Below are 13,905 nucleotides of genomic sequence, written 5' to 3'. Positions count from 1 at the left end.
TCTCAGAAACCATTTCCGAGCACTCGAGACGACACTAAGAGGCGGGAAATCGAACCCGAAAAGGAAAAGATAATAAAAAAAAAATTTACTCGCAAAATTTGAAGAAAAAGGGAAAAGGAATAAAATGACCGGGTCATTACAGGTCAAGTGGCAAGTAACATTCCAGCCGAGCGCCAAACACTTAGCCAAGTAAGTGGCAAATGGCACTATTAGCCGAACGCCAAAACTTGTCAAAATAAAAGTCAATTGGAAAAATTAAATTATCATTTCATTTAAGCACAGGTTGAGGTATGGATGCTTGGCAAAACAAAATTATCATTTCATTCATCACCACAAAAGGTTCACGATATACAAAAAGTGATATTGGAACAAAATGAAACAAGTACAAAAGTTAGCAAAACTTTAATCTATCACGTCTTCTCCTGTAATACCGCTACTTTTCAAAAGGATAAAATTGAAAATTTAATTTAATTTTTTTTCATTGATTAATTGTGGTTGCTTAATTGATTTAATTAATATTTGTGTGTATTTAATTTACATGTTAATTGCGATTGTTTTAATTATATTATTTGAATTTATTTAAATTAATTGCCTTAGTATTATGTAACTTGAATTTATTACCTGATTGATTTTTTTTAGTACTTATTTAATTGCTTTATTTAATTAATGTACTATTTTTCTTTATGGTAACTTGGGGTTTTATTTACACGGATGTCGTCGACATAGTTAGGGAATGGATGTTAGGGTTTTGTTTTCCTGTTGGTAAACGAATTAGAATTAGGTTAAGATTTTGGGTTCTATAAATATATAGTTTAACGTGGGTTTAGGGTTTTATAAAAGTACACAAAGTTCTTCTCACGTACCTAAGAAACAGAGAGAAAATAAAGAGTGCAATAGTAAGGAATTGTAGGAAAACAGAGAGTAGACCTTTGAGGATTTATAGTGAGGTTCAATGGGAAGAACAAGGTTGCTTCTGGATTGAACCAAGAGCGCCGGAGGTGTAGAACAGTAGTCGACAACGTTGACAGAGAACTCAGAGACGGTGGTTTAGAGTTTCAAACTCTGAAATTGCAGGCAAGTCTCTGTTCTATTCTTTCCCCTTAATTCGTGTTCTGTGCATGCCTGGTTAGACTTCAGGGTTTTAATAAAAGCTAAAACGGATTGACACAAACATAATAACATGTTTCTATGCAGATATGAATTTATTTGATCTCAGTGAGTTAACGGTTTTGCATACTGGTTGATTTTCTGCTATCTTTGTCTTTTACGTTTAAGCCTATTTTATTGAGATTAGTAATATGATTGTATGCCTTACAATTATTCTGAGAATGAGTTTAATCCCTAGAACAAGATTTTAAATCAGTTATGAGTTTTACTAAATAAATCTGAAGTTGCTATAAGAAATTATGTAATCATTGCTGTAAGACTTGTGTCCAGTTCAGATCGTGGTTGCATATCAGTGGGTTAAGATTACCCTAGAACTAAGATTGAACCCTAGAACAACCATTAAGAACCTTACAGAGGTCTGGAAAACACCGCAGTCGAAGAAGAAGCAGCAGAACGGACGACGGCAACTAAGGGGAGAAGAGTAGGCTCCAAGAAGAGGAGGAGCCGGCTCTTTCTACCTTAGAGCTGGCTCCAAAGGAAGGTGGAGCCAGCTCTAGCATCTAGGAGCCGGCTCCTAGAGCAAGTGAGCAGGCTCTTTTGAAAAAATAGAGCAGGCTCTTTGTTTTGAATGAGCCTGCTCTCTGTTGAACGCACCAAATTTTGTTTCTGTGCACTGTTTGATCTGTATAGGTTCTTGGAACTTTGTTTGGGCTATTTTAAGTTGTTGTTGGATCTGGAATAAACCCGTTATACTATGAAAAATATTAATCCATGATTGGGTTAAGGATTGGAGCAAATTAAATTTAAGGAAAAAATCGGGTGTTGCTAACTATTTTGAACATTCAAACCATTTACTGGAACTTGGAATTTTTCTGGCATATATAATTTATGGTTTCATTATATCTAAGCAGAAGTATAAGAATAGTAAGTGCTTGAAACCATCTATTCTTGATTTGGAATTAATTGATATATTTCTTTTATAAATTCTGTTCAATATAAGGAGTTTATGAAGGATTGGATTACTACGCCTTGTATTAGCATTTTAAATGGTTAAAATGTGATGGTTGGATTCTGTAGTAATTCCTATTGACTTGTTATAGGTATTAAGTGATAATTATGCATATAATGGATTATGGTTGATTAGTATCTAATACTGTTTTCGTCAACTAGGTTAGCTGGATGGGCTAGTTGTATGGTCTTTTCATATATATGAAGAACTGTAATGAGATATCTAAATGTTATATTGGATGCATAAATTGGTTGTATACGTGCTAAACTATATTTATGGTTATTCTGGGATGTGGTTAATAAATAATTATACTGTGTTAATAACTACATGAACTGGAGGATTGTATGTACCGGTATGGGAAGGTGACATACTAGGTATGGATTAGTTCAAACACTAAATCCTACTTAATTTGGAATGAGTTGGATTAACCATAAAAGGTTAAGTCCCACATATATGGATGTATATGAACTGGTATGGGACGGTGTCATATTAGGGATGGCTTAGTTCAAAACACTAAGATCTACCTATATTGGGAATGGATTAGTTCAAAACACTAAGTCCGACCCAATTTGGATTCAGGTATGGATTAACCATAAAGGTTAAGTCCATCACCTACATGTGTCATATCAATTGTGAATTGAATGATCTACTATGGCTTCCGAATGGATTTATTATATAGATATCTGAACACTACACAGATAGATGATATTCTGTATTAGGAGGAGTACGGACTTTATATATTTATTATATGTACCATGGTATGAGCTTGAGTCTCAGGACCATGGTTAGGGCGCGTATATCGCCTAGGATGGAAAACTGGACATAGGTTTTGTTCCCTGGTAGGTCTAGGTACTCATGCCCACCTTAGGGTGCGTATTCGCATGTTGCCTCCTATTCAGGCTGAGACAGACTTACTGGACTAGCGAGCATCCTATAGTGTGTACTATATATACATATATGGACTACTCTAGATATTGTTGAGTCTTTCTAGGATGTATCTGCGTATCGGATTACTGTTTGGATCGTAGTAGATTAGGACTTGCATGTGGGCCTGACCCACTCTATTATTTTTCAGGTGTTTGATAGTACCAGGCTTAGAGCTTGATCGTGTTGATGCGGATACAGACACTCACTCTTCCGGTTACATATGATTTCCTTTCTACTTTAATTTTGGTTTTTAATTATGTAAATTTATTCAAGATTTTGGGATTAGGGGTCCACTAGGTGGATTCCCGAGTTGTATGGTTTAAAATTATATTAATTTATTAATTCAAGTCTGAGGATTCTTATTTTAGTTTTCTTCCAGCGTATTATTATTAAGTTTTTTTTAACTCAGTTTTTTATTTTCTGCTTGTTTACATATTAATTGTTTGGTATCCCTCGGATCTGTGCTCGGACTTGATCACTCGTGGCTCTAGAATCGAGGGGTATCACAGTTGGTATCAGAGCACTCCAGGTTCTAGTGTCCTTAGGAGTGTCTTTCGTTAGAAGTCTTCCGCGTTGCGACTCTTAAAAACTTAGAGCCATATTAGGATTTGTTGTACTTTTTTACGGTTCGTTAGGATGAGCTGATGTCAATTATATTTCATCCTTATGGAATTATTGACACTAGAAGAAGGATGGGGTCTGCGGCGACAGCAAATCAGACCCGAAGGAGTAGAGGAGTACATTATCGAGTTCTCGATCAGAAGCAGAACTTGGGATTGAAGGTTTAGTTTCGGTTGACGCTACTTTTAGAAATATAAGCCGGAGAGGGATATATGAGTGCGTTTTAGGTCACTGCATAACAAGGCCAACACGATTTCAGTTGTCCTCGTAAAGGAGACAACCGAGGAATGGGAGTCCAAAGAGGATTCTAGTAGAGGAGATTTCAACATATCCAAGAAAGAGGGACTTGAATGTTGAAAAGCAAGGATCGCGTGAGAGTGATTTTGTTCGCTAATAGTATAGTGAACGATACTAGTAGAGTTGGCATGGATCGACCTACAGATAGTTAACCTTAGGGATTACCTTTAGAAAAGGTAGATAAAGTGAACTTTTCATGAGTTTAAGATCGGATGGAATTCTTCTCAGATCGAAGCGATGATTTTATATCACGTTCCGAGGAGTATTGGGATTAGGCTGGGACGTTCTAAGTTGCTTTACAAAGCTACTTTGGACATTTGGTATTCCGTGTATAAGGAGGATGAAGGTTAAGCCTTTGGAAATTGCTGAAGCAAATGGATTGTGTTGAGCTATGATTTGAGCTTATGTTTCGAGGTTAAATGATTACCTCTGGAACTGGAAAAGGAGATTGTGAACCAATCAGGTACAGTTGATTTCCAAAAGAGATTTTCTTTGTTAGGAGGAATGATGTTTTACGTAGGATTATATTGTATTTTATTGTGTTTTATTGTGTGTGCTTTATGTGTTTCCTTTTCGTTAATAATTCAGGATCGGGATTACGGTTTAGTTGGGGACACAACTGAGTGACCAGTCAACTACCATTTTGGAGGAATAGCGTTGAGTACGCTAGGGTTTTGGGCATATGGTCGTAGAAGTTGGTAAATGTATCTACCCTGAGACAATTTAATGAACCTAGCCATGCGTAGTTATAATATGTTTTCAGGATGGGATAGGTAACCCAGTGGTTCGAGTCAAACGATAAAGAATCATTTGATAGACTGTAACGTTTATTGGAAGAAATGACTTGGCTGAATATCTTCTCGGAAACTTTAAGCTTGTGTTTCCATGTCAGCAGGAGGATTTTGGTACTGGTGTAGGTACTTGTAGGAACGTCACCAATTGAGGGTAGTAGACAAGATCAAGAATTTGGTTCCTAAGGGTGTGATCGAACATCTAAATATGGAAGCTGGTGTTACCAGACTAGGGATACTGTCGTTAGACAAATTGGGAGGAGGATGTAAGGACTGAGGTTCATAACTCTTAGTTCTTTAATTGGTCTCGGAGGAGACTTGATGCTTCAAAAAAGGAAGCAGATGTTTGGGAGGCAGATAGGAGGAAGGACATAATGCTTTGTCGCAAAGTCTGATATCTAGTAAATAATCTAGATGGACCGTCAGAAATCATTAGATCCTTGTGGCCATTTCTCATGCTAGAGCGGGCCTGACAGAGTAGTTTCCACGGATCTAGATGAGAGATTGCTGATTCTACACAAGGGACAGGATTCTGGGTGACTGATACAATTAAATCAGCTTTGTGTTGTCTATTTCAGAACTGGTAAGATATCAATTCCTAAGAATAGCACGGATCACGGGACGGCTTAGATGGACAGGTGTGGTGATTCACACTTTGCATTAAGTTGCGTCTAGTGGAGGTGGTAGGGAGAAGGCTGATTTTAGAACCCGCTAGGGTAATTAAACCTTCGATGGTTATTTTGAAAGTCAGTTAAGTTTGAGCATGTGGAAATAATAACACTTGCTATTATCAGGAAAATGGAGGCGATCAACTTGGAATGTTTGGGTTGACCCCATAGGAGGTAGTACCTTACTCCGATGAGTTTAGGGTACTGAAGGAGGTGTAGTAGTTGTCTTTCTGATTCTAGTAAGGTCGGAGTGACTGAGGTGTAAAATTCATAAATTATACATTACAGTTAAATGGATAGGAGTATAGTACGACTTATCAGGTTTGTCTTGGTGAGCCGGTACGGATAGAGACAGGTATATCACTATTTCTAAATGTATCATCTGCTAACAAGATGGAAAATTAATACTTGGATATCACTGGAGGTTTTAGCCACTTCCTATATCGAGATAGGAGTAGGACTAAACAGGAGGGGATGGTTGGTAGAGGTTACTAACATTAGTTGGAATTTTAATTCCATATGGTTTAAGAATAGTGGATAGAACAAGTTCGCTTAAGGACTACACTTTAGTGGTGTTTACTTTGGCGCTTCTTATCCGTTCTCCATTGCGTTGATAACGGAGTTATAGCATGTGGTTATTCAATATAGAAGATAACTGGTGCTGTGTCCAAGGAGTTTTCTGAAGGTGTTGGAGCAACAATTATGCTTCGCATCTCTAGACGGGATATGTGATCGTGATATTATATTTAAATCACGGCAAATATGCTTAGGATTTATCCTAGGTTAGCATGGGTAATTGGACGCATTACTTAGCCTTTCAGATATTATCTGTGCTATTGTTGGCACAAGGGGATTCGTGCGACAATGTCTGGGATTTTGGATAGTAGGTGGTGCCGATCTCTCACTGGTTTGTCCGGCATGGAAGCTAGGTTATATGGTAAGACCTTGACTTTATGTAAGGATACATCGGAGAAACATACTCTGTTTTGGTAATGAGTGTGTACGGTTTGGAGGCGCCAATCGGATTTTGTAGATAGTTGAACTCGTACATAAGAATTCTCTATTAGGAAATGGTTGTTTTGGAGGAAGGTTAGTTTTCTGTATTACACTGCCTTTTCACGGATTTTGCTAAACGAGTTAGGCAGTTGCTTATACTATAGCGTTACCAACTTGTTAAAGCGCTGCATGTATAAGAAATCTGTACGTCTGATCTATGGGGGTACAATAGGATCGTTGATAGATATAATCTGGGAGTTGTACAAATATGCCATTTTCTTATACATGGTATATTGTTGGATATGTTGGAATTTGGTGGAGCTCATCTAATGAAGTTGTGCCACACGAAAACGGAAATGAATTTGGTAAAGTCATTAATTCAGAGTTTCGTGAATTTCGAGGACGGAATTCCTTTTGTTAGGGGAAAAGAATGTAATACCCTTACTTTTCAAAAGGATAGAATTGGAAATTTAATTTAATTTTTTTTATTGATTAATTGTGGTTGCTTAATTGATTTAATTAATATTTGTGTGTATTTAATTTACATGTTAATTGCGATTATTTTAATTATATTATTTGAATTTATTTAAATTAATTGCCTTAGTATTATGTAACTTGAATTTATTACCTGATTGATTTTTTTTTAGTACTTATTTAATTGCTTTATTTAATTAATGTACTGTTTTTCTTTATGGTAACTTGGGGTTTTATTTTACACGGATGTCGCCGACATAGTTAGGGAATGGATGTTAGGGTTTTGTTTTCCTGTTGGTAAACGAATTAGAATTAGGTTAAGATTTTGGGTTCTATAAATATATAGTTTAACGTGGGTTTAGGGTTTTATAAAAGTACACAAAGTTCTTCTCACGTACCTAAGAAACAGAGAGAAAATACAGAGTGCAATAGTGAGGAATTGTAGGAAAACAGAGAGTAGACCTTTGAGGATTTATAGTGAGGTTCAATGGGAAGAACAGGGTTGCTTCTGGATTGAACCAAGAGCGCCGGAGGTGTATAACAGTAGTCGACAACATTGGCAAAGAACTCAGAGACGGTGGTTTAGAGTTTCAAACTCTGAAATTGCAGGCAAGTTTCTGTTCTATTCTTTCCCCTTAATTCGTGTTCTGTGCATGCCTGGTTAGACTTCAGGGTTCTAATAAAAGCGAAAATGGATTGACACAAACATAATAACATGTTTCTATGCAGATATGAATTTATTTGATCTCAGTGAGTTAACGGTTTTGCATACTGGTTGATTTTCTGCTATCTTTGTCTTTTACGTTTAAGCCTATTTTATTGAGATTAGTAATATGATTGTATGCCTTACAATTATTCTGAGAATGAGTTTAATCCCTAGAACAAGATTTTAAATCAGTTATGAGTTTTACTAAATAAATCTGAAGTTGCTATAAGAAATTATGTAATCGTTGCTGTAAGACTTGTGTCTAGTTCAGATCGTGGTTGCATATCAGTGGGTTAAGATTACCCTAGAACTAAGATTGAACCCTAGAACAACCATTAAGAACCTTACAGAGGTCTGGAAAACACCGCAGTCGAAGAAGAAGCAGCAGAACGGACGACAGCAACTAAGGGGAGAAGAGTAGGCTCCAAGAAGAGGAGGAGCCGGCTCTTTCTACCTTAGAGCCGGCTCCAAAGGAAGGTGGAGCCGGCTCTAGCATCTAGGAGCCGGCTCCTAGAGTAAGTGAGCAGGCTCTTTTGAAAAAATAGAGCAGGCTCTTTGTTTTGAATAAGCCTGCTCTCAGTTGAACGCACCAAATTTTGTTTCTGTGCACTGTTTGGTCTGTATAGGTTCTTGGAACTTTGTTTGGGCTATTTTAAGTTGTTGTTGGATCTGGAATAAACCCGTTATACTATGAAAAATATTAATCCATGATTGGGTTAAGGATTGGAGCAAATTAAATTTAAGGAAAAAATCGGGTGTTGCTAACTGTTTTGAACATTCAAACCATTTACTGGAACTTGGAATTTTTCTGGCATATATAATTTATGGTTTCATTATATCTAAGCAGAAGTATAAGAATAGTAAGTGCTTGAAACCATCTATTCTTGATTTGGAATTAATTGATATATTTCTTTTATAAATTCTGTTCAATATAAGGAGTTTATGGAGGATTGGATTACTATGCCTTGTTTTAGCATTTTAAATGGTTAAAATGTGATGGTTGGATTCTGTAGTAATTCCTATTGACTTGTTATAGGTATTAAGTGATAATTATGCATATAATGGATTATGGGTGATTAGTATCTAATACTGTTTTCGTCAACTAGGTTAGCTGGAGGGGCTAGTTGTATGGTCTTTTCATATATATGAAGAACTGTAATGAGATATCTAAATGTTATATTGGATGCATAAATTGGTTGTATACGTGCTAAACTATATTTATGCTTATTCTGGGATGTGGTTAATAAATAATTATACTGTGTTAATAACTACGTGAACTGGAGGATTGTATGTACCGGTATGGGAAGGTGACATACTAGGTATGGATTAGTTCAAACACTAAATCCTACTTAATTTGGAATGAGTTGGATTAACCATAAAAAGGTTAAGTCCCACTTATATGGATGTATATGAACCGGTATGGGACGGTGTCATAGTAGGGATGGCTTAGTTCAAAACACTAAGACCTACCTATATTGGGAATGGATTAGTTCAAAACACTAAGTCCGACCCAATTTGGATTTAGGTATGGATTAACCATAAAGGTTAAGTCCATCACCTACATGTGTCATATCAATTGTGAATTGAATGATCTACTATGGCTTCCGAATGGATTTATTATATAGGTATCAGACCACTACACAGATGGATGATATTCTGTATTAGGAGGAGTACGGACTTTATATATTTATTATATGTACCATGGTATGAGTTTGAGTCTCAGGACCATGGTTAGGGCGCGTATATCGCCTAGGATGGATAACTGGACATAGGTGTTGTTCCTTGGTAGGTCTAGGTACTCATGCCCACCTTAGGGTGCTGATCGGTTGATCAACTAACATCAACCTTCGCAATAGCACGAATCATTGTAAAATAGGGCTATTGGTCGGGTAAGTCGAACCACTGGGACTGCGCTAGTCTAAGGCAACCTAAGTGTTTAGAGTCATGCTTAAGATGATGAAGGGGTGTTCATAGAGGTTGTGTTTGTTGTCACTTAACTACAAATTCAGAATGCATACAACAATAAATTGAAGGAGATTAAAAGAGAAGATTTAGAGCAGGAAGTCTAGGGAAGTGAATCCACTCCAAACCTCTACACAAGCTAATTATATGATTGATTTGGGGAATTAATGTAGAGATGACCTTGATGAATAGCAATTCATGACTACTATATCATCTTCAAGAAATTCAATTAATTAAAATGTAAGAACAACCTATCAAAGCTCCACATGCTTAAATTACCTAAACTATGGTGCAATCCTCAACATGCTCACTAAGCTAGAGATTGTCAAACAAGTAATCAATTGATGAAAGCACATGATAACAAGTCACAAGGTTAATCCATCAAAAGAAATTCTTAAGCAATGAATTAACAAGCTACTCAAAATCATGCCATTAAAACCATTCCATAGTCTTAGCTCCATTGTCACTATGAAACTACAAGCCATACAACCATGAGATTAAATCATCTAAGACAAGAGTATTTAATGCAACATGATCTTTAGAACATTAAAACATCCATTACATTATGTAACATGCTCTAGATTATGGAACTAGTCAAATACACATTTCATTCCCCAAAATAAATAAAAAACTAGACATGCTTACAAGGAGGAGTTTCATCACCTCCCTAGATGGAGGTTTAGTTATCCATGGATACAAAAATGGAAGAAGAAGAAGAAGACTCCATCTCCATTTTCGAGCTCCTACTGTAGCACTCAAGAACACCCTCCTCCTTGCTCTCTTCTCTCTCCTCTATCTTGCTAAAGATCAAAGAAAGATAGCAAATGTGTGGCCTTTGGTAGCTTTTTATTCTCCAACACACCCTCTCTCTCTCCTCTAAGGAATACCTCCAACCACTTCATAAAGAAGGAAGATGGCATTGAGGAAACCAATGTGCAAGTGGCTGAAATTGAGCCATTTCCGAGTGCAATCTGCCTGATTTTCGAGCACTCGAAAAGTGGTTTCGAGCACTCTAAATTAGTGCAATGTGCAACATGCTCTTCTTGCTCAGCACTGACCCACTTTGGTAAAACTGCTATAACTTTGTGCCCCAAACTCCGAATGATGATCTGTTTGAAGATTTGGAGAGCTGATTCAGTGCTTTAAAAACTTCATGTTTTGATGAAGACTCAATTCTCAAGTCTGGTTGGTCGAAAATGGGGAGAAAGGCAGTACTTCAGTGCTGCCAGGCAGTTCTGCGTACCTCTGTTACGAAGATCATAACTCTCTGCTCCGAACTCCGAATGATGAACCACTTGAAGATTTGGAAAGCTGATTCAGAGATCTAAATCTTTCATGTTATGATGGAAGTCTAGTTCTTGAGTTTGCTAGGTCGAAAATGGCGACAAAAGTCAGGATCACTGCTGCCAGAAATTCAGAAATGGCATCCTTTTTGTTCAAAATTCCACAAGGCATCATTTTTGCTTCCTTTTTGCACTTTAACCTGAAAATGCATAAAAACATGCAAATGGAGTTAATCTACATAAAATAATTAATAACTGGACTTTGTTAATGTAATTTAGGGCGCTTGAATATATAATATTCGGCGCTTATCACACCCCCAAACTTACATTTTGCTAGTCCCTTAGCAAAACTACTATGAAAAACATAATGAAAAGACAACCATGGGCATGCTACTACAAAAATATCATCCATGGTAAAATGAGATAGATACATAGCTCAAATACAACTTGAAACAGACAAAAACTGGAGATGGGGTCATTGGGAAAACTACCTTGCATATATGAAGCATTGATACAAAAAATGGGAAAAACCATTTCATCATGCATGCATTAACATCATAGTCCATATAAATAATTCAATTGTCATCTCTTAAATGGAAATAACTCAAACTCCAGTGAAAGTGAATTGGATTCTCAACATGCGGCTTTTACTTTCTTTTCCAATTCCAAAGCACAAGTTTTCAAATCATTGAATTCCCCTTTAAATGAGGTCCCTAAGGCATGATTTTATTTACAAGACAACCTTTGTTGCTTGTTAACAATTTATTTCAACTCATAAGCGAAACATAGAATGGTTGTGCAATGCTAAAGTCCCTTAAGCTTTCTAACCAACCTATGTAGCAAGCGTTAGGCCAACAACTCCCAAACCAGACGGCTTTAGGGTGTTAAGTGTAGAGACACTCCAAAGGACTTAATAGCTCAAGTTGGAAAGGCTACGAACTCTAGCTAACCATGTTTATTACAATTTTTTTTGAATGACCGTGCAATGTTTAAGTCCTTTAAGCTTTCTAACCAACCCTTGTAGCAAGCGTTAGGCCAACAACTCCCAAACCAGACGGCTTTAGGGTGTTAAGTGTAGAGACACTCCAAAGGGCTTAATAGCTCGAGTTGGAAAGGCTATGAACGTCAACTAGTCATTTTTCATTTTTTTTTTTTTTTTTTTTTTTAACTTAAATCATGCCAAAGATATTCATCTATCAGGTTCATCAAATCAGATTAACTAGGCCAAGGTCAAGGTTGATCAAGCTGCATGCCTCACAGTTAAGTTTCCAATGTGCATCTGTGCATTGTGAAGCTTATAAGAGTGTAAATCCAGCAAGAATCTAATTGAAACATTTATACAGACTAATTTGAATCTACATGATCATTTCAACTCAAATTTTTCTTTATTTTCAAAAATTTCAATTGCTTCTATACACAAGGTATTAAACATATGTTTCATCTCCGACAAGTGTCAAGTTATACTATCATTGCTTAGCAAAAATTATGAAACCAAAAATATGCCAAGAATGCTTTGATGCACCCCCAAACTTAAACTACACAGTGTCCTCAATGTGGGACATGGATGCAAGTTAGAGACAAAAATGACAAAGAGTATAAAAAGGAACAACAATACCCAGGGGGAGGAAACGGCATTTTGAGACAAAAACCCCCAAACTTGAATTGGACTGCGCAACCTGGAGAGCAACATGAAGAACAAAAAAAAACAACCACAAACAGCATTAATAGCACAAGCATAAATACAGAAAAAGAATGTAGCGAAAGTTAACAGAACAGAAAGAATTTGCATTGCAAAAAGAGTTTACATGATGACAAAAAGAGCTGTACAGGGATCATGTCGACTAGAGCAACCTATACATAACAAATTCTTACAGTTCAAAAGGAAAACAAAAGATACAAGAGAAATAGTTACATATGAAACAAAAAGATAAGGTCCACACTCGCAACAAGCTACTATCCAGAAGGTAAACGGGCAAGGATGGAATGGAGGAGAGATTGAGTCTTACGCCGTTCAGCGGAAGCCAAACGACGTTCCTCAGCAGCGACACGGCGGTCTTCAGCAGCAAGACGACGATCTTCGTCAGCACGTGAAGAAGTCTCACACAGAGTCTGAGTGCACGCGGACAAAGAATTCTCAAAATGATCTAGTCGCTCATGAATACCGGCAATGGAAGCCCGGATGAAAGCCTGGTCTTGGTGAGAGTCGACCGGAGGCTCTACCCTTGCAGCGGCTGCGGCGGTTGAAACAGCCTCAGAAGGAGGAGGAGGTGGAGCGTGGATGAACAGGGGGGCAGGAGGCGGAGGGGTACTATAATGGCTCAGAACATTGATCCACCGGCGCTTGGTAAAAATTTTAATTTTTTTGCCTTTTGGTTCATGGGGAGGAACAACGAAACCCTTGTGCTGAAGGAGCCGAGTGATGAAAAAGGGCAAAGGCAATTTCCGATTTTCAACTCGCGGAACCCGTGCATTATGAGCATCATGCCAAAACTTCATAAATGTGGTCCAAATGAGCTCTGGGATGGAGAACCATTGGCCTTGGTCCATGGCATATAAGGCTTGCAAAAGGAGGCCCCGACGCTCGGTGCTATGCACCAAAGGGCAGACATTGTGCTTGAAGACAGTGTCAATGAACCATAGGCGTTCCGGAAGATTGGTTTTGCGGATAAAAGACCGGGGCCTAGTAGGATCGTCAATAGTGCAAATGGCAGCGGCAATCTGCTCCACAGTTAATGTATCCGGCTCCTCATATAAAGGGAGATTTTCACGATTGACAATGTCATCGGGGCACTCAATGGGGCAACCAGAAACCTGAATGATGTCAGTCATAGTGAAAGCATAGGTGGTGCCATCAATGGAGGTAGTGAGAGAAATGGGTGGCTCTTCAGGGCATTGGAGATTCTGGTAGAAGAGGCGCACTACACGGGGGTAGGCAACCTGGGCAAGGGGAGCGCAAATGTGCTGCAGACGTCGGTTAGTCAATTCGGCGACAGCCCACGAAGTAGTGGGTAGAATGTCAAAGGCATCCGTGAGCGGAAATGAGAGTTCGTAGTTGAGGTGTTTG

The sequence above is a fragment of the Cornus florida genome, unplaced genomic scaffold, assembly GCF_030987335.1.
Source record: "Cornus florida cultivar Cherokee Brave unplaced genomic scaffold, ASM3098733v1 CherokeeBrave_3.0.0_Hap2_Chr10, whole genome shotgun sequence".
Lineage (NCBI taxonomy): Eukaryota > Viridiplantae > Streptophyta > Magnoliopsida > Cornales > Cornaceae > Cornus > Cornus florida.
This window is presented reverse-complemented; position numbering follows the sequence as displayed.